Source organism: Neomonachus schauinslandi, chromosome 16 (assembly GCF_002201575.2).
Source record: "Neomonachus schauinslandi chromosome 16, ASM220157v2, whole genome shotgun sequence".
Lineage (NCBI taxonomy): Eukaryota > Metazoa > Chordata > Mammalia > Carnivora > Phocidae > Neomonachus > Neomonachus schauinslandi.
The window spans coordinates 31,915,202-31,937,526 of NC_058418.1; the positions used below are offsets into that span (position 1 = coordinate 31,915,202).

Consider the following 22,325-nt stretch of genomic DNA (forward strand, 5'->3'; position numbering starts at 1 on the left):
GGTCCTGGGGGGTCGGATTGACTATAAAGGGGCATAAGAGAACTCTTTGGGATGATAGGAATTTAAATATTTTAATTGTGGTGGTGGTTACATAGATGTATATATCTGTCAAAACTCATCAAACTGTACATTTTAAATAATTTTATTGTATGTAAATTAAGCCTCTAGGAAGTAGGTTTTTTTAAAAAATTTAAATCTAAATTGAAATTGAAATTTTAAAAAATTTTAAATCAATTTTTAAGTCACATACATAAAATTCTTCAATGGCTTCCCATTACACAATAAGTAAAATCCAAAATCCTAACTTGGCCTACAGAGCTCTGGTGTCTGTGAACCATCCCAACACACCAAGTGTGACCTCACCTCAGGTCCTTTGCACTTGGAGCTCCCTCCACCTAGAATGCTCTGCCCCCAGATCTTGTCAAGTCTGGCTCCCATACGTCAGTTAGGTCTCAGCTCAATACCTCTCTCCTCGGAGAGGCCTGCCCTGCGGCCCAGCTCTCTCGGTGTCTCCCAGGCTGCTTGATTTTCTTCAAAGTGTTTATCTCTTTCTGAGAATATCTTATTTATTTATTTTTTGACTTGTTTGTTGTCTGGCTCTCCACACACAAATGCAAGCTCTGCAAGTGTCTTGGCCACTTCGGATAGAGAAGCCCAATAACTAGCAGCTCCCCACACCCCCACCTAAAGAGAGAGAGAGAGAGGTAGAAGTCAGGCAGGTAGAAGCAGAAATAGGATTTTAGCCCTCATAAGAACTGATCATGGAAAATGTGACTTCTATTTGCTGAAAAAACGAACTTCCTCATCCTGAATGCCTGAATCAGAGATTTGTCCATCACTGGAGAACCACAGGCCAAGTCCTGGGTCAGGCTCCTTTCATCACACGTCAAGGAGTAAAGTAGGCCACCTCTTCAGAGGAGGCTGAGGTGCTAGCCCAGGAATAAGAGCCGGGCAGCCGGGGTGAAAGACACCAGGACTGTTGTGCAACATTCTTGTTCTCTCCACAAGAAACATCCCAGCCTAACATCATCCAAGCACCTTCAGCAGTTCCTGGCACCTAGTGGGCGCTCTTGAAATATCTGGTGTGTGAATGATGGTCTGATTCAAATAAATCAATACCACATTGTATATACCTGTTCGGCAGGACCTCCTACAGCACCTTACAGTCTTTTCCACCTGGAATGCTCCACCCCCAGATCTTGTCAAGCCTGGCTCCCATGTGTCAATTAGATGTCAGCTCAATGGCCCCCTCCTCAGAGAGGCCTACCCTGAGTCCCCAGGCTCACCCTCTCTCGTTACCCTGCTTTATCTCTCTCACCTTGTGGTATTGGCCTACATAACTTCTCCCCACTGACAAATTCAAAAGAGATTGTATGGTTTTGTACTAATACACAGTGAGAAGGGATGCCTCTTTCTTTTTCTTGTTTTGCACCATGACACCCACAAGACCATGCCTGAGATTCTGGGCATGATTCCGAATATGATTCTGGGTGAGCCAGGGACTCCCAGAGAGAAGGGAAGCTATGGGGAATTGATTACCATTCGCACACAGATGAGGAGTAGGCCTTTTTTTTTTTATAACAACAATAAAGCAATGCTGTGCATCACACTTTCAGTTATGTAAAGTCCTATTCAGTAAGTTGTATTTGAAGACTCTTTAGGAAAATAAAGAAAAGATTTGGTCTAGCATGATTCAAATATAATAGCCTTGCCAAACAATTCACTCAAAGAAATACATTTCGATTAATTTTTCTTGTTGTTCTTTCCAACCTTCTCTGGCTTGAAGCATCAGCTTCTGATTCTGAAATACCTATGTAACTGACGTAAATTGTGACTTTTTTTTTTTTAATCTACAAATCTATTCATGATTAATGAAAAACTCCTCCTGCTTCCATCAACACCTGCCAAGCCCATGGTGGTAAATGGTGGTCATCAGAAGGCGTAACCAGGGGACACCTGGGTAGCTCGGTCAGTTGGGCATCTGCCTTCGGCTTGGTCCTGGGATCGGGTCCTGCGTCGGGCTCCTTGCTCAGCGGGGAGTCTGCTTCTCCCTCTGCCTGCCCTGCCTGCCGCTCCCCGTGCTTGTGCTCTCTCTCTCTGTCTGACAAATAAATAAATTAATTAAAAAAAAAAAAAGGCGTAACCAGAGGTGTGCTGACAGCGACAAGCTTCTCTGCCAGGGCAACAAGGACTGGGAGCCTTCGAATGATTTTGAAATTAAAGGAGGCCACAGAACCCAACAGGTAACCCAAGAGGTTAGCCCAGCACCCAAGGAGCAGAGAAACCGGCTCCCAGCCCAGCCTGCCGACAGGGTGCAGATCAAAGCTGATCGCTGGAGTCTGTTCCAGTTTCCAAATAGTGTGCTCTTTATAGCCCCCTGGAGCCATACCTGGGTGTGGGCAGCATCAGACGCTGGCTGAGGCTTGACTCAGCTTTAGTAATTACCCATTTGGGTGGGAAGCCAATGGCTGGGGCACCTGCTCTGGAAGTTTGAGTTTTTCTACCTTGGTATAAATTCTTACATCTGAAAGCACTGTGCAGCTTTGGAGATGTGAGCCTCATATCTTCAGGGGGCAGAGCAGGCTAAAGAAATTGCAATCCCGTTTCTACAATCATGGCATTTGCCAGTATGAAAGGGGAGAGATCACCAGCCCCGGCTTCTGACCATCTAGCCCCTGTTTGAATACTTCCCGTGACTGGGATGCCCACAATTCACACGATTCTCAGAAATCTCTTACTTACTTTATATTATTTACATAAATCTGTTTATATTATATATATATATCTTTTTTATAAACTTACATAAGTAATCTCTTACTCATGATACTATACTGAGCCACATATCAGTCTCTCTGTAGAAATAGATTGACTTCATGACTCTTCCCCTTGTCGGCTCTTCAGATATTTGAAGATAGATCCTCATCCCTCCGTAGCTTCTTTATGCTGAACACCCCTAGGTGGACCCTTCAAGGCTTTCTTGGAATGTGTGGGCACACTTTACTATGACTTCTTGCTTGAGGAGACTGCAGATGTGATCTATTTTGAACGCCCCCCCCCCCCAAACGAACACAGAAGCCCTTCCCCTCACCTGCCGAATTCTCCAGAAGTGACACCAGGAAGCAAAGATCAGGGCTTTTTTTTTCTTTTTTTTTTTTAAGAACAGACAAAAACAAACTGGCCAAGATGCTAAGGCTTGACGGGTCCCTGCAGGACACAGAGGCACGTTCTCAACCAGGATTGTGAGAAACTGAACCAAGGAACTATTTACAGAGGTGTGGGCAGGACTTGGGAAACCAACACAGGGTCAGGGAGCAGCAGTGGAAGCTGTGACCACCGGCTATGGACTGAATTGTGTCCCTCCTCTGCCAAAAAAGGTATGTTGGAGTCCTCACCCCCAGAACCTCAGAATGTGACCTTATTTGGAGAGGGTCTTTGCAGAGATCATCAAGTTTAAGAGAGGTCATTATGGGATCATCATCCACACAGCTGGTTTCCTTATAAAAGGGGGAAATTTGGATACAGACTCACACAGAATGCCACGTGAAGATGAAGGCAGAGATCAGGGTGATGCTTCTACAAGCCAAAGATGGCCAACAAACCCCAGGAAGAAGGGAAGAGCATGGACCAGATTCCCTCTCATGGCCCCCAGAAGGAATCAATCCTACAGAGACCTTGATGTCAGACCACTAGCTTCCAGAACTGTGAGAGAATAAATTTCTGTTGTTTAAGCCACCCAGTCTATGGTACGTTGTAATGGCAGCCCTGGGAAACGAACGTACCACTCCTAACCCTTCCCCAGGGTAAGGAACTGTGTTTCAGGAGCCCAGTGAAGGGGAACCTGGCTGGAGCTGCTTTCACCGAGGTGGCAGCGCAAGGAGGGAGCTGAGTGCTGAAGACCCCCACCGTTCTCCCCCCCCCCCCCCGCATCACCTAAGCCAGTGGAAGCCAGCAGGCAAGGGAGGTGGGAGATGTAAACCAGGAATCTAACCTGGAGGGGCACATTGTCCACACTTCTCTTATGACCTCTCTGTGTGGGCTTCTTGGCAGATACGGCAGGAAGGGAACTCAGGAGGGCCTCATGTAACACTTCCATCTGACCTCTGAGAAAACCATGTCCCAAAGAGGGGGTGTGACAATGCAGCCAATAAAACGCAGAACCGATATTTGAATTCAACAATCTGGATTCTTCGTCATGCATTCCCGCTGAATAGAGGGCTGCTGCCTGTTTCATCATTGCTGTCTTGTCCACTCATGCGCCCTCACCTCTTTGGAACGCTGGCTTCTCAGAATATTTAATGTATTATTGAAGCAGTAATGCTTTGATACCCTATCAAATTAAAATATATAAAAGCATATATAACAAAGATGTGAAGAAATGGGAACCTTCGTGCCCTGTTGGTGGGAATGCAAAATGGTGCCGCCGCTGTGGAAAGCAGTAGGATGATTCCTCAAAACATGAAATATAGAATTACCACATGATCCAGAAATTCCACTTATGGGGATATACCCAAAGGAATTGAAGACAGGGACTCAAACAGTTATTTGTCCAACAGTGTTCATACAGCATTACTCACGGTAGCCAAAAAATGGTAACAACCCAAGTAGCTATCAACAGATGAATGGATAAATCAAACAGATGAATGGATAAATCAATAAGATTCATACCATGGAATAATATTCAGGCCTAAAAAGGACTGCCTCCATGCTTCAACATGGAGGAACCCTGAAGATATTAAGCCAAGTGAAGTAAGGCAGACACAAAAGAACAAATATTGCATGGTTCCACTTACATGAGGTACAAAAATAGGCAAATACATAGAGTAGAATAGAGGTTACCAGGGCTGGGGGGTGTGGAGGAGGCAGAATGGGGAGTTATTGTTTAATGAATATAATTTCTGTATGGGATGGGAAAAAAGTTCCAGACATAGTGGTGATGGCTAGTTAACACTGATAATGTGCTTAATGCTACTGAATTGTATACTTAAAAATGGTTAAAAAGGTAACATTTAGGGCGCCTGAGTGGCTCAGTCGGTTAAGCGTCTGCCTTCGGCTTAGGTCATGATCCCAGGGTCCTGGGATCAAGTCCCGCATCGGGCTCCCTGCTCAGCAGGGAGTCTGCTTCTCGCTCTCTCTCTATCCCTCATCCTGCTCATTCTCTCTCAAATAAATAAAATCTTAAAAAAAAAAAAAAAAGGTAACATTTAAGTCATGTATATTTTACCATGGTACAAAAGAATATATTTTTAAAGAATATACATTGAAAAGGAAGTCCCCCTCCCACCCCAGTCCTTGCCATAGGATCCCCTCCCTAGAGACCCTCCTGAGACCAGTTTCCTGGATCTCCTTCTGAAGATGGTCTGTGATGGCATAAGTAAGTCCTCTCCTCCCACTTTAAGGCCACAGAGTGGTATTCCTGTACAAAGCCTTTCACATAGAAAGTGTCGGACTAACATTTGAAATCAACATTTGCATTTTAATAAGGTAGAATACCTGAACTCCAAAGAATGAACTAGGAATGGTAGCATTTCAGAAAATCGGCCAAGTGTGTGTGTTCGTGAGGACAGGGTGGGGGTACAGTCTTCTCAGTTCAGCTTAACAAACATGTACAGAGGCCACACCAGGAGAAGGGGCCTTTGCTGGATGCTAGTCTAACAATAGCCAAGAGCTATAAAGCTCTTACCATGTGGCAGCTGCTGTTCTGTGCACATTAACTTATTTACTCTTTGCAACAAGTTTTTGATGTCGGCGCTATTATTAATTATTCCCCTTTTACAGATCAGGACTCCCAGGCATGAAGAGGTAAGTAGCTCACCTAAGATCCCATAGCTAGTGAATGACGGGACCGGGGCTGCGCCCACGGAGTGGGGTTCTGGGGCCCTTTGCCCTTGTACAGTGCTGGTGCTGCCTCTCGGGCACGCACACGTTTACTGAATTTGACAGTGGGCCCCGGGCTTCCTACCGAGAGAGGTGTGAGAATGCCTTACACGTAAGCCCCGTGCTCGATGACTTAACAGCTGCAGCAGGGGCACAATTCACCGTAATACAAGGCAGAGAATGGACCAATCAGGGTTAAAAGAGGAACATATGGGATGTTCTGGAGGTTAGAAGAAAGATGACAAGAAATGCACTGTGGAGGAAGTAACTTCTGAGCGTGAAGGAAACCAACATTTATGGAACAGCTACCCCGTACCAGCCACTCTGTGTGATGAGTGCTCCTGACAACGTTATCACCCCCATTTCTCTGATCAAAATAATTGAGGCTCCCAGAGATGACATTAAAGTGGGGAAGCTGGGATCCTCTCCCAGGATCAGCTATCACTCAGAGCTGGTGGTGGGGGCTGGGGGGGGGGAGTGGCTTTCCACAGTGAATTGCCAGCAAGGTGTTCCCAAGGCCAGTGACATCAGCCCTCCCCTGTTGGGCATGTGTGGGATCTTTAGCCATCTTAATGTGAATCGTGGCCAATTAACAAGCTAAAAGCACTTTGAAGATGACATTGTGCATATAAAGGGCCTGTTCCCACAGTTGCAGGCAGTGAGGCAGGACAACACTGTTTAGGGCGAGGATTGTGGTGGTGACAATGTCTCAGCAGGGCAGGAGTTCCTGGGGCAGAGGAGCCCTGAGCGAGGAGGTTGAGCTCATCCATCAGGCTGGGTTCCAGGAGAAACCTGGCTATTTCTAGAAGGATCAAAAGGAATCTCTTAAGGGCACCTGGGTGGCTCAGTCGGTTAAGCGTCTGCCTTCAGCTCAGGTCACGATCCCAGGACCTTGGGATCAAGCCCCGCATCGGGCTCCCTGCTCAGCGGGAAGCCTGCTTCTCCCTCTCCCTCTGCACCCCCCCCCCCGACCCTTATGTGCACTTGCTCTCTCTCAAATAAATAGATAAAATCTTTAAAAAAAAAAAAAAAAAAAAGGGGAGGCTCTTAAAAGATCCTGGGAAGCTGCAGGCCTCTGGCCACCCTCCTAAAACAACGATGTCAGTGGGGAGCCCTCCACATACTGCTCATTAAGATGGTCACCACATGCTGGCCTCACTGGTCTCTCATCAGACGTGTATATAAAATAGCAGAAGGAGACACAAAGCTAGGGAATAGTTGTTGCCTTAGAGAAGGAGAACTGCAGGGCTGGCACAGGGGAGGGAGACAGACTTTTCACTGCCTCCCCTTTTGTTCCCTTTGAATTTTGAACCATCTGACTGTATTATCTCTTCAAAAATAAATAAAACTAAAATTTTAAAATAAAGATGGTCACAGCATATCACTGGGGAGGGACAAAGGTTACAAAGTAGCTTGTTGAATGTAATTTAATTTCTGTGTTTTATTTATTTTTTTTTTAAAGATTTTATTTATTTATTTGAGAGAGAGAGAATGAAAGACAGCATGAGAGGGGGGAGGGTCAGAGGGAGAAGCAGACTCCCTGCTGAGCAGGGAGCCCGATGCAGGACTCGATCGCGGGACTCGATCGCGGGACTCGATCGCGGGACTCGATCGCGGGACTCCAGGATCATGACCTGAACCGAAGGCAGTCGCTTAACCAACTGAGCCACCCAGGCGCCCCAATTTCTGTGTTTTAAAAATGCATGTGTAAGGGCACCTGGGTGGCTCAGTCAGTTAAGCATCTGCCTTCGGCTCAGGTCATGATCCCAGGGTCCTGGGATTGAGCCCCACGTTGGGCTCCCTACTCAGCAGAGAGCTTGCTTCTCCCTCTCCTGCTGCTGCTCCCCCTGCTTGTGCGTGCTCTCTTTCTCTCTCTGACAAATAAATAAATAAAATCTTAAAAAAAATAAATATATATTTATAGAGAGAGAGAGAGAGAGAGAGAGAGGTGAATGTGACAACATGCAGATCCGAGTAAAAGGTATATGTGAGTTCTTTGTATTATTCTTGTAAATTTTCTTTAACTTTGAAATTAATTAAAAAACGATAGAAAGATATAAGCCAAAATCTTACTAGTGTTGTGGGATTGCCACTGAGCATTTTTTTCTTTTTGCCTATCTACACTTTTCTTTGTTTCTTCCTTTCCTTCCCCCCTCTCTCTCTCTCTTTCCTCCCTCCCTCTGTCCCTCCCTCTGTCCCTCTCTTCCTTCCTCCCTCCCTCCCTCCTTTCCTTCCTTTCTTTTGAAAAAGTAGTACGGTAGAAGTAATTCACCCTTTTTTTTTTTATAGTCATCTCTACACCTAACATGGGGCTCAAACTCACAACCCTGAGATCAAGACGCACGTGTTCTACCAACTGAGCCAGCCAGGCGCCCCTAAGGTAAAACTAATTCAAATGCTATAGACAAGCCTCCAGTGTAAGTCTACCTCCGGGCCCAGCAGACCCTCAGCTCCTCAGCCCCCCTCTCAGAAGTAACCACCACCATTATGTGTTTTTTGCCTCTCCTTGCAGATGTATTCTGTCCGTATACAAATGTGGATATCTAGGTAGCCTCTTCCCACTTTCCCACCACAAATGATGGCATCCTTGCTGTGCACACCATTCTGCACCTTGCTTTTCCTCAGTTAACACTATATCTCTTCATGATCCTTCCATATGGGGACATATGGGACTACCTCATGTTTTTAAGGGCTGCCTAGAATTCCATTGCATTGATGTGTCATAATTCTTTGAACCAGTCCCTATTGTCATACAGTCCTTTTCCAATCTTTTATAAGCAAAATTACAATGAATTGCACCCACTTCTTCATGCACAATGTGTAAATAAATATATAGGATAATTTCCCACAAGCGGAGGTGCTCCGTGGAAGTCCACATGCCTTCCCCATTGTGGATGCGACTGTGGTTGGCCCACAGGCTGCGCATGCCTAGCTCCTCGCTGCCTCTGCACACACATACTTCACATTTTCGGATCTCTGCCAATCAGATAGACTTTTTTTAAATGATATCTGGTTGTAGTTTTAATTTGCACTTCTATTATTATAAGCATAAATGAGTATCTTATCACTTGCTCTAAAAGCCATTTGTATTATTCTGTCATCTCTCTCTGCATGTAGATGAGTGGTCTAAATCCTCTACCACAGACCTAGCCTTCCTACAGAGAAACCCATGGCATTAATCCCAGGCTGAGCCCTCTTTGGACCCCTCTGGGGACTGAAAAGAATAGGATCTGCATCTCCTGGTGCATCTGGACCAGAGCCATCCCAGTGACTCCAGTCTCCTTTTGGGTTTACTAGCTGTAAACCAAGGGCGATAATTTACCATGGGAGCTGGGAACGTGACTCAGCTCAGGCCCAGGCCAGCACCTCTGCCCCCTCTCTGAGCCGCCAGCAGCTGGTGCCCGGCCCAGGGCAAGCCTGTCCTGGGACTTTGCAGCGTGCCACCTGCCCATCTTTGAAAAACAGAACTTCTTAGTCCCTCTGGGTTGCTGTTTTCTCCCCAAGTCTTTAAAAAGCTGTGGTGGGAACAGAACGCTTCATTCAAAGGAGGCCCTGAAAGGCCCTTTTGTGCTGCATCCGGTCTAGGAACAAGCTCAGTGTTCTCTGAAGGAGAAAAGACTTGGACAAAAGCTGGCATCCTGAGAACCCTGGAGGTCAGGCCCTCGTTAATTAGCCACTGGCGTCCCTGCCTCATTAGTATGCAAGCACAGGCAGAGAGGAGCTGCTGCTTCTCCAAGCTGCCCCTGGAACCACCTCCGCGCAGAGGTTGCTGTTAGAGATGGGATTTTTTTTTCTTCCATCCAACACTTGCAGGGAGATTTCTACAGATAGGGGCTTTTTCTACCATGGGACCTGGCTGATGTGGGTCATCACCGGGCTGTCGGTCATTATCTTGATCATGCCCTTCTTGTAGACAGAGCCCAGGGTTTGGAAACAAATAGACTAGGATTCAGATCCCCACTCTGCCCCTTCCTGGCTGGGTGACCTTAGCAGATGACCTCTCGGGGCCAGTGTTCTCCTCGCAAATATGGATTTACAATAGTACCCACTGCACAGGTAATGTAGTGGTGTCTTGGGACACAGAAAATGTGCAGAAAGGGGATTTGAAGATCACAGAAGAACAGAATTAGAAGGGATTCATTTGCCAGGCTTTTCCTTTAAGAAGATCAACCTAGGGAAATAACCACTGAGTTCTAAAAAAAACGCAATCAAAAAATCCTAACATACCCTTTCGGGTTGACATTCAGAAACTTCTTATTACGCTATTACCTTCAGGGTAAACAGTTAAAAAGTAAAATCAATCAGTCAATCAATCCTTGCGCTCACTCTGAGGGCCCCCTGTGAGCAGGCTCCTATCGGCTTCCTTGCCTCGCATCCACCACTCAGCCTGGGGCTGTGTTAGGGGGTGAGGACAGGTCATCCTGAGATGAGCTACTTTGGCATGAAGAATATTTGAGCTGAAGGCGATCAAGACCCTGCGGGCTCAAGAGAAACTCTGCCCCTCCTCCAATTACCTAGAAGAATCTGAATTGGGGGTCTTTTACAGCATAAGGGTTATTACCAGAGCTAAATTTTATCTGAGTGACATCTGTATGGCAGGGTAACCATCTAATTACTGAACATCTGCTTTTCTTCTTATGGCCCCATAAAGTGCATTCCTTCGCTCTGAAGTCCCAGGCCCCTACCCACTTCTCCCTCAGTTCAGGATGACACACATGCTTCATTTTGCCGGACTGTCTTTGGAATATCCACGTGTGTGTGGATTCCCCCAGCCCTACGCTATTAAATGTGATTTTTTTATTAACCTGTCTAAGTCAATTTAATTCTTAGTCTAGCTATAAGGACATTTGGGGGGACAGGAATTCTTGCTCCCACCCTGCCCCCTCTGACAGCTCCGAGGCCCCTGCCAGTGGGCATCTCTCAGGTGTGTGAACACTTGGAGCTCCCTTATATACCTCCTCCAGCCCCTGATCGTGGAAGCTCCTTCTACCTAGACTGTCTCCCCCCACTCTCCTTTTCGCTCTGGCTAACTCCTGCTCAACTACAGGTTTCAGCTGAGCATTCACTTATTTAGGATGGGAGGGGGGCGCTGAGGGGGCCTGAACCCCCAGATAGGTTATTTGCTCCTATGACCCTCTCTCCAAAGGTTCTGTCTTGTTATGTGTGCTGCACGTGTGATTCTGACTCCCTGGGCTGCAGGAGCCACCAGCCTGCATGCCTAGAGCCGGCGCTGTGACTTACTGTGACTGGCACCTGGAAGGGCTCACGGCGTGTTTGCAAAGGAAGAAAAGGGGAACAGAAAGGAGGGAAGGAAAGGACAGGTTGGTGGGGAGATGTGAATGTACGGAGGGGCTTTCTGGAATCCCGCAGCAGAGGGCAGCCTCTTGTTCATTTCCCATCTGGGTAAAGCCCCCTGGAGATGGGGAGAGGTTGGGACAGATACAGTGGTGGCACTTGAAGAAACAAGCCCTTTGAAATCCCCTTCTGGGGTGCCTGGGTGGCTCAGTCGGTTAAGCGACTGCCTTCGGCTCAGGTCACGATCCCAGGGTCCTGGGATCGAATCCCACATCGGGCTCCCCACTCTGCGGGGAGCCTGCTTCTCCCTCTCCCACTCCCCCTGCTTGTGTTCCCTCTCTTGCTGTCTCTCTCTCTGTCAAATAAATAAATAAAATCTTAAAAAAAAAAAAAGAAAGAAATCCCCTTCTGAACTTTGCTGGGTACTTACTCTTAGAAGCTTCAAAGTTGTTTACAAACCCTAATTACCCCCACACACTGTGGCCCCAGGCAGCCGCCAAACTTGGCCTCAACGTTCCTGTGTGCAAATTAGGAAACTGAGCCGCATGGTTAAGTTCTTGCCTGGGCCCCAAAGAGGAAATGAGCCTGAAGGGCTGCTCGTGTTCTCAGGAAACTACCCAGCAGAGCAAGAGCTAGAAGCTGAGAGTACTTTGGGCCTCAGTTTACCTATATGAGTGAGGGGACACTCCCTGCTCTACAATTCTTTAATTCTCTGCTGTGGATTTACCCAGCCCAGGGGTTATAACGAGGCAGCACCCAGGCAGGCCGCATTTGGCCCTCAAACGTGTGATGTTTTTTTTTTCTTCTCAGTTTTCTTTCTTTCTTTTTTTTTTAATAGAAGATTTTGCAGAAAAATGGAAGTTTGAGGATTCTCTTGAAAGATCAGAAGGCCTGGCAACACTGGACCCACAGGTGCCTATCTCTTCCCCCTTAGTTACTATCTCTAGCTGCATTGGCCTTTTCTGGGTTTCTTGTAAAAACCAAACTCTTTTCAGCCACAGGACCCTTGCATATGCTGTTCTGTCAGCCTGGAACACCCTTCCCCAACAACTCTCAGTGGAAGGATCACCTCCTCTGTCTGAATTAGGTTTCCCTTAATATATCTAGAGTTATCTCACGTGCCACATCACACCTCGTAATTATTCATGGGTGTGCTTACTTGCTAGTCTTCTATCTCCCCTATTAAAATACAAACTCTTGGAGGGCACAAACTTGCTTGGTGTTATTGGTTGCTCTGTCTGCAGCATGCAGCCCAAAACCTGGTGCCCAAAACCTTGGGAACTTGGTAAATATTTGTGGCATGGATGTGTGAATGAATGCATGAGTGGGACCCTGCCAGGCCCACTGGATGTCCATTCGATGGAAAGTGGCCAGTCATTGCTATCTTCCTGCAGGGCTGATAAGATGCCGTTTTCCCAGCTTCCTTGTGGCATTCACTCAGGCCCATGTCTGCAGGCACATGTGCTCCCTTTTCCAGAAGCCCTGGGATAAAAGGTGAGTGAGAATGCTTCGGGGTGTTTGCATTCAAACCCAGATACATGTGTCAGGCAAGGACAGATGACTAAAGCCATCAAAGAGACAGCAAGACTACAGAGTACAAAATGAGGTTTCTTCCAGGTGCAGAAAAAGAGGCCTGGCTTGAATTAAATCTATAAAGTCCCAAAGTGGATGCAGAGAGGGAGGGATGATGGACACCCAACCTCAACTATGAGGAAAAGGAGAGTCTCCCTTGAAGTTTAAAAGAGTTTAAGGCAAAGAAAAGCCACCTCCCTCAACCTACTTTATGCAAAGGACCTTGTGATTTCTTCTACCCCAAGACATAGGATGAGCCAAGAATAAAAACAGGTTTAAGAAAGTTTCAGGGGCACCTGGGGGGCTCAGTCAGTTAAGCATCTGACTTCAGCTCAGGTCATGATCTCAGGGTCCCGGGATCAAGCCCCACGTCGGGCTACCCACTCAGCAGGGAGTCTGCTTGTCCTTCTGCCCCTCCCCCAACTTGTGTTTGCTCTCTCTCTCAAATAAATAAATAAAATCTTAAAAAAAAAAAAAACCCACAAGAACTAAACAAACAAAAGAACCCACAAAACTACTGGTAATGCTCCCATAAAAGGAATAGGCTGTCACCAGAGGTAATGAGTTCCCTGTCACTGGAGGAATACAAGTGAGACCTTGGAAGCCATTTTTATGACTCTTGTACATGGGATTCTAGCATCAAGTACTGCTGAGGTTTTTCACTTGATGGTTGTGAATAGGAGAGTGCTCAGACCCTCTGACATTGTATGCAAAATTTTTTCTGGATGAGCATCTTCTTTTTCATTATGCAAAATGTTGATAAGTTTTTTAGCTCTCAAAAGGGAAAAGATTAAAAGTCATTGAGAGGAACTGATGAGGGCACCGTTTTCCCAAACTGGCTACACACCAGAATCACCTGAGGAGTTAAAAAAATATGAGACCCTCTCGAACTCCCACTCCAAGTTCACTGCATCAGAATACCCCCCCCCCAAATTGTGTTTTTTAAAGGGTCTCACTGGGTAATTCTGATTACCTCAACCAAGCACTGGTCTGAAGTCTCTAAAAAATAGTAACCAAAGGCCTCGGTGAATTTTAAGCACTTTTGCACCCCCAGAGCTTTAGAGTTCCAAGACAGAGGTCACAAAACAGGGCCCCATGGGCTGCTCTGGCTTATGAGTGTGTTTTTTCAAGAGGAGGGTATTTAAAAATAATAAACAACTTTGGTCAATGGTTAAAAATTGCAGTCGTTCGCACACACACACAATTCAGACTTCCAACATCTCCTATAAAATGCAACACATTTCTCCTATAAATCCCCTAGAAAAGAACTGACAAATTAAACCCTAATTCCCAAATCTCAATATTCCGCTGAAGCTTACTGTGTTTGCCACAGTCCCCATCACTCCCTGTTACGTACAGTCAGCTTACTTTGCTCTTGTGAGTTAACTGCCTAGTCCCTGCAGGCACTTTAGTCGGAGACCCCTATTTGAAGCTTCCCCAGAAATTCACCAGCTTGAGAGATTGTTGACTCCAAGGTGTTTCCCAAAATGAGACAGAGGCTGTCTGTTCCTGGCTGAGCTGGGAACTGAGGGGCCGTTAGGTCTGCACTTTCCCCAGCCCCCTGCCTCCCACCCTGCTGACATCTAGGAGTTGTCCTTTAACTCTGTCCAGCACTGGGCCAAGGACTTCAAAGCCACATAAGATCCAAATTGAGTTGACACTAATCCTCTTTGGCCTCAGCCTGTTTTCCTGTGCCAGGCAGAAACTTCCCGCCTCTGCTCGCTTCCTATTAAAATTAACAAGCGTTGCAGGCAGGCATCAAAGGCAGGGTTGTGTCTTTAATATTCCAGGCAGGCCCAGGCTGTGATTACAGCCCCTCCCCCGTCTTCCTCTCTTCCAACTGAATTGGGGAAAATGGTTCGGCTGAGAGTGCCAGAATCAGAACATTGGCCATTCTTGTCTGTTTGATATTTGCACCAAGGAAAATTCCAGGGCCAGCAGAACATCTTCACAGCAATTTTCTTCAAAGTGCCCTGAAAAAACTGGCCAATTATTTGTAAGAGGCAGCCTTAGAGGGGTGTGTTATTATCCCTATTTTACTGGCAGGGACATGGAGGTCAAATGGCCTGCCCCAGGCCAGTGAGAAAGAGTGAGAGCGAGAGAGAGCGAGATGGATGGAATCAAAGCAATGGCAGCCTCCTTGTCCATCTGAGGCTCACACAGACCTGTTTCTGGTCCAGAATTCTAGCACAGGCTTTCGTGCCCAGCCAGGCTGTTGTGACCACCCCTCCCGTTCTCACGCTGGGCTTCCCAGACCTGAGCTGCAAGAAGACAAGAGGTCAGTAACCCTGCAAGCACTGAGGGGGCGCCCAGCTCTGTCATCAACTCATCTACCACACAGAAAATGACTGTGGTGGCTAATTATTCTCCTCTACAACCCTCAAACTCTTGTCTTTGTTTTTTTCCTCCATAACTTTAATTGGGGATGATCTGATTATCTTCAGAGAACCATGTATATCCTGGAGTAATCCACAAATGGAATAGTGCACTATGGTCCCGAGTTATTAGCGGAACCCGGACAGGGGGGAAGGGGCTGGATGGTTGCAGGCTTGGTCCCTCTCCCCGAGACACCTGTTCAGACAGAAGTTCACAGACATCACCACCCCGCCAAGACTGTGGAACTGGAAGAAGCTTTGGGGGTCTGGTGAGCCCACTGCTGGCAGAGCTCACTGCAGGGGCTGCAGGTCCTGATCTGCTATATTCCCACCCATCTCTTTGGAGGAAAAGCATGGCCAAAAAGTGCCTGTAGACAGTGAACAATTAGTGAAGTTTCTGGAAAAAGTGGCTTTGATCCCAATGCTTTAAATACAAACTGCTTTTCTGGGACTTTGGCTGAGGGAGTCGCCCCTCCAGAAATCATAGAGCCAGGCATCTTCCCAACAGCTGTCTCTTTACCAATTCCCAGAACAGAGTGGGGAGGGACCGAATGGTGATCTAGCTATGGACACCTCCTTGGCGTTTTGGGGAAACTGAGGCCCCCGGCAGAGAAGTGCACTTGTGGGAGAGTGACACCAGCGAGTGAATTTAGAGGACTCCATTGCCCTGAGTCCCAGGCCGGTCTTCTTGCCTTAGGAGAGAGAAAATACAAGAGAAAAAGTGAGATGTGTGAAGGCAGAGAGGAATGAGAGAAGAGGAGGAGGAGAAAGGACACGAAGGGGAAGGAATGCAGAGTGAGAGAAGACAGGGAGGGGAGAGGCATGCGCAGGACAGACACCCTGCTTTATTTCACCGCGCGGGCACATGGTTCTGTGATGCCCGCCAGTGGTCTTTCTTCTCGGCATTTCGGCTCCCCAATTATACCATAAAACCTTCTTTGTACCCCTGGGTGAGGCATGTGGCATCATGTGGGGCCCTAAGCGGTTGCTTCATCCGAGCAGGTGGTTCTAGGAATGGCCACACTTGATAGTCCAAATAGGAGGTTTCCAAAGCCCAGGGAGGTTTTTTTCCTCAATGTATCACTTCACCCAGCTGATCTGCACCTGGGAGTGTGGGGGTTGGATGATAGGCGAGGCACTTCCCCGCTCAGAGCCTCAGGCTCTCTATCTGTAAATGGGTTTGAGATGGAGAGGTTGTTTGGACCACATTATTGCCCTTACAGCCCTGGCGTTGTAGAATTATGTTAATTCCAGTTCTTCTGCTTCTCTCTTTCTTCAGGTATTTCTGAGAGGCATTACAGGGCAAATCCAGAACCCCTTACTATAAATACATTTCAATGGGAAGGAAGGGTTTCTAAACAAAGGGGATAAAGCGCAGAAGCCTAAAATGCATTCTGCCGACTTGACCATTCCCCCAGGGGGCTGAGTGACTGCAGAGAAATCGAAGGCTCAGGATGCTCCAGGCTGCCCCTCCACTCCCCACCAGACCCTGAGTGTCCTTCCTGGGGACATACCAGGATGTTCATCTTCTTCATCACCCAAGGTCACTTTGAGCCCTCTGAGTGGGGAAATTATTAAAAACCAGTGACATGGAAAGACAGATGCAGGCCGTGTGGCAGAGAAAGTGATATAAACTGGTCCCAACGTCAGATCAGTTAGTGCGATGCCCCACCGAGCTATCGTGGAATGCAGTGTGTTAGCAAGAATACTGGACCATGGAGAGGCGACCCAAATAGCCAAAAATCTTTTTTTTTTTTAAGATTTTATTTATTTATTTGACAGAGAGACAGCTAGAGAGGGAACACAAGCAGGGGGAGTGGGAGACGGAGAAGGAGGCTTCCCGCCGAGCAGGGAGTCTGATGCGGGGCTCGATCCCAGGACCCCGGGATCATGACCCGAGCTGAAGGCAGACGCCCAACGACTGAGCCACCCAGGTGCCCCTAGCCAAAAATCTTATAATAGTCTGCTCAGCCTCAGTAGCAATTAGGGAAGTGTAAATCGGTAACCAAGGAAATGCCATTTCTTATCTGTCAGACTGATGAAAATTAAGTCTGACAATATCAAGTGTTAACAAGGACAAGGACACTCAGGGAGGACATTGGTCACAGGAGTGTGAACTTTTGGTGAGCAATTTGAGAATATCTAGGAAGGTAGAATAAGCACATGACCTTCCATCCAGCAAGTCTGCTCCCAGCTTTACCCCCAGAGAAACTCTAGCACATGTCACACAAGGAACCACATGTATGTGGCAATCCATCGCAGCAATGTTCATAATAATGGAAAAGGGGAAACGTCTAAATGCTCATCAACAGGGAAAAGGATCGAACTGTGAAATAGTCTTGTAAATAAATCATAAATTTCAAAATACTGGACAAAAAAAAAAAAGTTGTAAAAGGCTCCATGGAGAATGATGCCATTTTATATGAGGTTTACAAACTTGTAAAACAAGACCATGTAATTTTTATAGGTACATATATATGTAGTAAAAGTAGAAAAGCATGCGTGGGCATGGTAAACACTTGGAGAAATTAGTTCTCGGGTCTGGTGGTGGGGTCAGAACAAGATATGGGAAGTTTACGTGGGAGGTTTCCACTCTCTTTGTTTTGTTCTTTAAGTCATTGAAATGAATAGGACTTAATGTTAATATTTGCTAACACTGGAATTTTCCATATTTGACTTTCTTACCTGTTTTTTAGATCATTCAGAATATAAATAATAATCTTAAAAAGAGAGAAAACAAGGACGGTCATTGGGCCAGAGTTCTCATTGAGATTCCAGGTGCAGATCTGCAAGCACCCACCGTTCCCTTGGGCAAGTCCACTAGCCTTGAAGGCAAGGCTGGTATAATGGTTTTCCCACTGCTTCTACTGGCAACACCACCCGCACCCCAGATACAATTACTATGTGAGAGGAGGTGGGTGGGATGCACAAGACAAAACAGAGTTTAAGAAGAGCAGCTGCCCCATTTTTTAAAAAAAAGATTTTATTTATTTATTTGAGAGAAAAAGAAAGAGCATAAGCAGAGGGAGAGATACAAGCAGACTCACCAGCCCCCCAACCCCTGAGCAAGGAGCCCAAGCAGGGCTCAATCCCAGGACCCTGGGATCATGACCTGAGCCGAAGGCAGACGCTTAACCAACTGAGCCACCCGGCACCCCTGCCCCATTTAAACAGGGGAAGAGAGGAGGGATGAGACCTAGCATCCCATCTGCAGCAGCCCCTGTGATACACCTCCCTGAACCCCCGGGGCTGTAAACTTGCACAGGGTGAACCCCCCCACATTCCATGAGTTGCTCAGAGCTTACCTAGACTGGGAGAAATGAAGGGCCGAGACCAGAGAAGGCAAGTGAGGCGCCCAGGGCACAAAATCTAAGGAGCTACTGAATGTCAGGGTCATTCAAGCGCCACCCTGCACTTGTGTGCCCTATGTCCTGCTCGCCTTCTCTTTTTCTGACAGCTATTGACATACTTATCGCCCCTGCTGGAAAGCAAGTTCCTGATGACCAGGCCCTGTGTCTGGCTCACTTACCCCATCCCGAGGGCTAACCTGAAGCCTAGTGCACAGTAGGCCCTGAATGTTTGCTGAATGATTGATGGGAGGGAGGGAGGGAGCGAGGGAGGGAGGGAAGGAAGTAGGAAGAAGAACGAAGGAAAGATGGATGGACAGACGTGAGCCTCTTGCCCCATCTCCAAAGCCCTAATCTGGGCTGCCAGCCAACCCGGGCCAGCCACTTTGCTGCTGGGGGCCATGAGTGTGGGTAATTGTTGGCTTTGGCCTTACTGATCCTTCCTCTAGGGCCGTGTGCAAAGCAGAGGGTTTCACTTGCCCAGTGGGTACTGAATTACAGCCCTGGAGCTGGAGTCCTATGTAATTAACCAGCAGCCGCAAGCTCTGGAGAGTCTGTGAAGTCTGCCGAGCACGCAAGTGATTGAGCATTGAGCAAGGTGGCTCCTAATTAGCCTTGGCCTGATTTTTATGATCCCCAGAGCTGAGACCCACGTCCTCAGAGGCTGGTCACGCACTGGTTGGGGGTTCTTTACCTGGGCTCTGTGAATGGAAGCGGGGGCCAGGAAAACAGAATTCTGTGTGGGTGTATATATTTTGATTGGAGGGAAGAGGCTTTCTTGGAGCTATCCTGAGACAGAACAGCCCCAGACTCCCTGGCAAGTGCAGCTTTCTCAGTCTCTCCGTCTTTCTGTCTCTCTCTTACACACACACAGATACCCACTGTTACCTTAGCTGTTGGAACAAATGGCTAGAAACATATATTTAAAGGAAATGTGAAAAAAAAATAAAGGAAATGTGAAGAACCTTAGAGTTTATCAAAATCTACAGAACCTCTTCCTGATGATAAGACCTTCAGAGCTTGGATCACAGAGAAGGAGGCATCTCGTTAGCCCAGCAGGGGAGGAGTAATGCATGGGGAAGGAGGGTGCTGCCCCTGCTCCTCTCAACCAGCCTCCCACCGCAAAGCCCAGCCCGTCAGGGTTTGGGGCTCTGTCACCTCTCTGCTTCACGCTTTTTTCCAGGCCAGGCCATGGAACAGATTTGTGACAAAGATATTTGCCCTTTACGTTCTTTACGGCTTCCTACTGCTCCTTTGATTTTTCTGTCCTTGCATCTCCTGTCCTGCTCCTTCCACTTATTATCATCTCCCTTCTAAAGATGGCAAACTGTTGTTTGGAAAGGTGATATGCCTTGCCAAAGCATCGAGGCCAAACTCCAGGTGTATCTGACTCCGTGTCAAGCTGTCTATAGACATAGCATGCCATCACAAACAAAATCTTAATAATATCTACCATTCCTTAAGCACTTCTATGTTAAATGCCTGCTCCATGAGTAGGCCCAGTGACCCCCATCTTACAGTTGGGGTTCACAGGCATAAGGGAGATGGAAGAGTCAGAATGCTAGCCATGTGCGAAGGACCGCTGCCCATAATATTCACTATGCTCTCTCTCACTCATCAGAGTGTGAAAGGCTGCTGAGAAGCCCACGATCAGTATGAGAACAACTAGACCATGGCTCACCACCATCTGGAGGTTAATGGCCAAAGAAGCTGGGAGGCAGGGACATGCAAATTACACTGCTGTGAGGTACCATTATACTTCTTCACACTTATCAGATGGGCAAACATTTGAGGAAACATTTGAAAGTCTGAATACAGGAAGCACTGGAGGAGGAACTGGGGAAATGGGAACTCTCAGAAATTGCTTGAGGGAGTGTAAATTAGTGTAAGATCTTGGGAGAGTGATTGCCCCCCTACCACCTAGCCATCCTTTAGGGATGAGTGAGTTTTATATACTGATGTCAGGCTCCGTGCTCAGCAGGGAGTCTGCTTGAGGATTCTCTCCTTCTCTCTCTTTGCTCTTCCCCACCCCTGCTTGTGCTCTCTCTCAAAAATAAATAAACAAATAAACAAAATCTTAAAAAAAAAAAAACCCACTTTTCAAATATTGTCACTAAAAGCCTGACATGGGGCTCGATCTCACGACCCTGAGATCATGACCTGAGCCAAAACCAGGAGTCGGATGCTTAACTGACTGAGCCACCCAGGCGGCCCACCGTATTTGAAAAGTCTGAATGCATCCTCCTCAGGACCCCAGGACAGGCTGAAGAATAGTCCATGGCCCTGAAACATACAAATGGGTGAGTGGCTGAACCAATCTGCCAGGTTGTTAACAGGCACAGGAAATGATAATAATACTATTGCTAATAAGTGCGTATTACTATGCATTCTCCCGCTTAACCCTCACAAGGACAGTGCCGTACGTAGGATTATCATTTTCATGAGCCAGACGAGAATTCAGTGCAGGCTCAGAGTGATCAAGCAACTTGCCCCATGTCATGCAGCAGAGAAGAAACAGAGCCTGGCTGCAGGACTCCGGATCTCAAGCTCTTGACGGCTCTTGCTGAGCAACAGGTTCCTCTCATCTCCTCTACAAGAGCCAGAGAAGACAGCCTAGATGTAAGTCTGTGAACTGAGCCGTTTCTTCATCGTCAGCCCATAACTATTTACTGAGCGCTCACTGTGTGGCAGCACTCAGTGAGTCTGGCCACAGGGATGCTGAGATTAATAAGCTCAGCCTTTGTTCTTGCGAAGCGTGTTGTCTAGAGAGAGAAGTCAGTATCTAAACCAGCATAATAAAACCAATGGCTCCAGGCTGCTCCTGGGGTCGGGGGGGGGGGGGGCACGTATGTCCAGAGAGTCCTGTGTGGGAAAAGATGGTGATTCCCAGGTGCAAAACATGGACCAGGGTGTGTGTGGAGTCATGGCACAGGGCTTTTCTCTGACCTCATCGCCTGGCCGAACCTCCATTCCTGAGCCATGAGTCCCAGAAACTTTCTTACAAAAATACACTGGGCTCAGGAACGTGTATTTAGCTTTTACCTTGTTGGGAGTGGGGGAGACTACAGAAACCCTGTCATTTCGTGTGTTGTAAGCCAGGGGTATTGGCTGCTTCTTTGGAGCAACCCGTTTTATTGTTCTGAGAAGAACACTTGACATATGCACAAAAGTCAAAAGAGGCCATACCTGGACAAGGAGATATTTAGGACTGGCTCAAAGGAGCTCCAGCTACTGTGGGATAAGGAGAGAGCTGCTACAGGCCGGACTGCTTTTCTGCAGGGAAGGTCTTACTTTGGGAGCCCTTGGGTATGGCGCCTGGGTGGGCAGTGGGTTCACCAATGAGATTTAAGAGATGCACAAAGCCTCTGAACTTGTGGGGGAAATGTATTTTGTGCTTTTTTTTTTTCTGGGTAGAGGATCGAGAGCTTTCATCAGATTTCCTAGGGCTCCTTGAATACCCCAAGAAAACGAAGAATCACATCTTTAACAATTAATTAATACTTCTTTGAAATATTAATTTTCTTCTTCTTCTTTTTTTGATTTTATGTATTTGTTTGAGAGATGGGGGAGGGAGTAGCAGAGGAAAAGAAAGAAGCAGACTCCCCGCTGAGCAGGGAGCCCAGAAGTTCTAGGGAGGACAAGGGCATTCAGCCCTATGGGTATCAGCAAGGCACAGAGAGGATAGGTAGGGGCAATCTTGTATTGTATGCAGGACTCGATCCCATGGCCTGAGCGGAAGGCAGATGCTTAACTGACTGAGCCACTCAGGTGACCCTGAAATGCTAATTTTCTAAGTGCACGTTTAAGCTACACCTGCAGCAATTGCACGTTCTTGGGGTGGTGTGTGTATTTTTGGTTCTAT

The 22,325-nt window shown here is 47.1% G+C and overlaps 1 long non-coding RNA gene across 1 annotated transcript; it reads left to right on the forward strand.

Moving 5' to 3' along the window:
• Positions 1-12,025: 12,025 nt before the first annotated feature.
• Positions 12,026-20,982, forward strand: LOC110593297. The gene is made up of 3 exons (XR_002481149.1): positions 12,026-12,081; positions 12,564-12,663; positions 20,971-20,982. It is a non-coding gene; the product is annotated as an uncharacterized LOC110593297 (long non-coding RNA).
• Positions 20,983-22,325: the final 1,343 nt, after the last annotated feature.